The 4,778-nt window shown below is 39.1% G+C and overlaps 1 pseudogene; it reads left to right on the top strand.

Moving 5' to 3' along the window:
- The first annotated feature begins 1,655 nt into the window (after positions 1–1,655).
- On the top strand, positions 1,656–2,247 carry LOC113926967 (annotated as a pseudogene).
- Positions 2,248–4,778: the final 2,531 nt, after the last annotated feature.

Genomic DNA, 4,778 nt, shown 5'->3' on the forward strand with positions numbered 1-4,778 from the left:
ATGGACTAAGACACTTACCGTCCATATTTTAAATTTAATCAGCCTCCACAACTTCATTAGCTAATTCCTTAAAATCTATCTATCTATCTATCTATCTATCTATCTATCTATCTATCCATCTATCTATCCATTCATCCATCCATCCATCCATCCATCCAACCACACATTGTATTGGTTGTTTCTCTGGAGAATCCTAAGGCAATATGGAATATTGGAGTGGGAGCCAGTATGGAAAACTATGGGAACTTTTGAGGTGAGAATTAAAAAGTAAAGGACCTCCAGGTGGCCATAATTTTTAAAAACAGAAATGGAAATAAAAGTCATTGAAATTGAGGAAATCAAGAGTAGGTTGTTGGTTTGGCCATTTCTCAGATTAGATGGTATAAGGAACAGAGTAAAAGAGAAAATGGTGAGAGTTAGGTGTCCTAGAACTGTGGTGAGGTGACCTGGAAGAGGTGACAGAGAAAAATGAAGAAAGATGGGAATCTAGATGGTGTGATCTTACTAACAAAAGGGATTTTCAATGATGACAGTGGAACAGCGGTCTGGAAGGAGGTTGAGGATTCCAAAAAGATGCAATTTTTAGAAAGTGAATGTGGAATGGAATGTGTTACCTCCTCAAGAGGGATTGCAAAGGAAGTGATATGGATGGCAACAAATTTGCCCATTCATTGAAGGCAGCTCCAGAATTCTATCCAGAAAGGGTTCAATGGCAATACTATGGCTGTAAGGCAAATTGTGTACTCATTTGGAAGCTGGATTTGCTAGTGTTTTTACTTCATATATGTTTTGGGAATTTAAAAATAACGTTTTCTAAAAATGCTTATATTCACACTGCTTAAGTAAGCAGAAAAAGAAAGCATCAACTTCCTATAGATTACTGTATTGGTGTAGCTACAGGATCACTGATGGAAATTCCTAGGGCCAACCACCCATCCCTATTAACCTCTTTGTATCACTGAAACAAAAGTATGACTGCCTTTGCAGTGATTATAAGTGTGTGAAAAGAATTAGGAAATGTTGTTAATGACACAATCTCCTGGTCCCTTTAGCTATTTCCTTTCCCTTGCATAGTGCTGATTTTCAGTGACTAAACCTTCTTAAAGTCTTTTGTGAGGCTGAAAGCTACTCAAAGCAGAACAATGTGTTTGCTCTAGGATCCATAAAATTGGCCCTTTGGGTTGTTTTCAGGTTCACTGCACTTTTCATTTTCTTTTAGTCTTATGCTCCTTTATGAAACAATAGTTTCAATTTGCTTTGTAAGAAATAGTGACGGAAACATTCTGGGAACTTTAGAACACCTGATGCTATAATTCAGTCCCTAGTGTTAAACTCTTTTTAAGTGGCCTCAGGGGGCATGACTAGCTACAAGTGAGAGATATCATTGAGGGGTTGTCTGGTACAAAGAAATGTGCCACAATACTACAATTAAAAACTCTTTAAATTAATTTATATATCTCTGCTGTGAATTACTAAAACAAGACTCAACAGTTTTAGTGGCGCTGCGAGGGCTGCTGCACAGCTAGCGGGAGCCGCAGTCCGGACGGCAACACGTGCCCCGAGCTCTCTGCCTCCCCCTGCCCGCCAGCCCGAGGCCCCCGAGCCCAGCCCGCGGCCCCAGTAGCAGCGCCGAGAGCAGCCCCAGAAGCAGCGCCATGGCCGGGTGGAACGCCTACATCGACAACCTCATGGCACGACGGGACCTGTCAGGACGCGGCCATCACGGGCTATAAGGACTCGCCCTCTGTCTGGGCCGCTGTCCCTGGGAAAACCTTCGTCAACATCACGCCAGCTGAGGTTGGTGTCCTGGTTGGCAAAGACCGGTCAAGTTTTTTCGTGAACGGGCTGACACTTGGGGGCCAGAAATTTCTGTTATCCGGGACTCACTGCTGCAGGATGGGGAATTTACCATGATCTTCGTACCAAGAGCACCGGGGGAGCCCCCACTTTCAACATCACTGTCACCATGACTGCCAAGACGCTAGTCCTGCTGATGGGCAAAGAAGGTGTCCACGTGGTATGATCAACAAGAAATGCTATGAAATGGCCTCCCACCTGCGGCGTTCCCAGTACTGACCTCGTCTGTCCCTTCCCACCACTCCCCACGGCTTTTGCACCCCTCTCCTTCCCAGACACACACATACACCATTTTTATTTTTTGGGCCATTACCCCACACCCCTTATTGCTGCCAAAACCACATGGGCTGGGGGCTGGGGCTGGATGGACAGACACCTCCTCCTACCCAAACCCCTCCTGTGTGTGGTTGGAAAACTTTTCTTTTTTTCTGAATAAAAAAGATTCTACTAAAAAAAAAAAAGACTCAACAGTTTGCTGTAGAAAATTTAGGAAATCAATCAACCTATAATTGTTGAGCTTCTACTATCCAATAGATGTCTTGGTAAGTGTTGTGAAAAATAAAAAGATATGTAAGACCCTTATGCCTGCTTTTAGAGATGTTGTAGAGTAATTGGGGAGAGAAACATGATCACACGAAGAAGCAATAAATGAATAAATAAATAAAACACCATATGAGAACTGTTAAAGAATTAAAGAGATGGTTATGGGTTGGGGGCTTGAGAATGGCTTCATAGAGAAGGTGAGAACTGAGAAGTACTTTGAAAGATGGATGAGAATTTAATAAGGTTAGATAAAGGAGCAAAGCATGGGTACACAAAGTACATAAAGAGAGTTTACCTCTAGGGTTAATGTAATTAAGTTTGAACTCTATTATGTAGACACTGAAAAGCTACTAAAAAGTTAATATATAGAAATATGGAACTAATAGTTTAGGCAAATAAAAAAAGTAATAGAGTGACTGACAGAGTTATAGTTAGGATACTTCTGGCAAATATCCTGAATTTGATGTTTCACTTTGCCATGTATAAGGTGAATGACCTTTGGCCAGTTACTCATAACTTCAAACCTGAATTTCTCATACCAAAAAAAAAAAAAAATAGGATAATAGCATAGTATCTTTCTCATGATGTTTTTGTGACAGTGAAGTAAAATATAAAGACAAAACACTTAGCACAGTGCCTGGGCCAGAGAAAGTTATAATAAAAATAATGATCATTATATTATTGTCAATAAATGTTTGAAAACAAGTGATGGAAGTGGAGATGAAATTAAACGGAAGGAAAAACAAAACACTGGCAAGACTAGCTTGGATGTAGGAGGCAAAGAGAAGGTGACATCAAAGTGGACTCAAGTTTAGAGCCTGTAAAAGCAGATGGTATCACTAGTATTCATGGAAAATAAGGCAGGTAGGAGAGAAGCAAGTAATTTCTCCATTGTACTTAATACCTCTGAGAAGGGACTGGTATTCTCCTTAAGACCAGGTCAGACACAGGCAAGTTTCCATAAAAGCCATGGAGACTGGAGTGGGGTGAGACTAATGGTAAGGGGAGTGCTCAGCAGTGGGCAATATGGTAGAGAGCTGCCGTCAAGGACATCTTGAGGGAGATATCTGGGTCAGGTCTGGAAGGTGAGGGGTGTACTGACTGCAAGAAGGCAACAGAAGGTTCCAAGGTATCATGGAAGTCAGGCGGCAGCCAAGGTTTCAGAGACAGGTGTTTTTTTTGAAAGATGATTTTCCAGAGGAATAGAAAATTGGGACTTAAAGGAATAAGATGAAGGAAGATTGTGCATTGGAAGGGATGATGGAATGATAGGTGAGGAGTAAGAAGGAAAAATAAGATAGAAACACAGATAACTAAATATTAGAACAAAAACAGGCATGAGGACAGAAATAAACCTAGAACTAGAACTAGAATAGAACAGCAGAGAAGGATCAGCAGTTCTAAGGCAAAAGGCTTCACTTTTCTTTTTAAAATTATATCATTAATAAGTATTCAAGATATCTGGAAATATTTGTAAAATATATATAGGTACAAGAAAAATAATAGAGACATATCCAGGTCTTATGGAGTTTGTGAGGTCTTCTTTAAAGAAAAGAAGACAAAATCATGAATACAAAATCAGATATAAAAGTTCATTAGGTATAAATATAATTAGATATAAAAAGGAAATTGCTTTAAAATTTTAAAAATCACAAACTATAAAAAAAAGAGAAAAGTACTACAAACTCTACAAAATCCAGAAATACATATAATATTTATTTAGAGGTTTATTTTTGCTCTCTTTTTAGTTGCATAAATGGAGAAGTGCAGAGTTCCATAATATTTTCCTATTACGGTTTCAACCTCAACAGTTTGCTCGAGCTCTGGATGTGATTTTGATAAGCGATAGCTGTGAGGAGAAAAATGTATATGCATGAGGAATAAATGGTAGGCAGTGAGGCCACCCCCAGAATGCTTCATATCTGTGCCAATTAAACAAAATAATGTCAATTCTGGCTGAAATTTAGCCTGAACAGTGCATTATTTATGCCTAGAAATGCATCCTCTTTATGGTTAGTAACGCCATGCATTTGTACTTGCCAATTGTGCCAGAGTGTGATATACAATGTATTGAGAAAGCATAGGCAGGGGAGTAGACGAAGGAGGAAAAAATTGGTTCATAATATGGAGTTTCTAATGACCTGATCTTTTCTCTTGTATGTCCTGGATAGGTGGTAGTGAAAACTGAAACCGATTTTATAACAAAAGTGTATTTATGTATATTTATGCAATTTAAAATGAGATAAATTTAGTGGGGAAGGGAAAATGAAGTAGATTCATAGGCTCTGATAAGTAAACATGTCTATCATTTATTATTACATTTTTTAAAAACCTAGATTATAGAACAGTGTGAATAGTATGATTGATTTGTGTGAAAA

This window comes from Zalophus californianus, chromosome 7 (assembly GCF_009762305.2).
Source record: "Zalophus californianus isolate mZalCal1 chromosome 7, mZalCal1.pri.v2, whole genome shotgun sequence".
NCBI classification, from domain to species: domain Eukaryota; kingdom Metazoa; phylum Chordata; class Mammalia; order Carnivora; family Otariidae; genus Zalophus; species Zalophus californianus.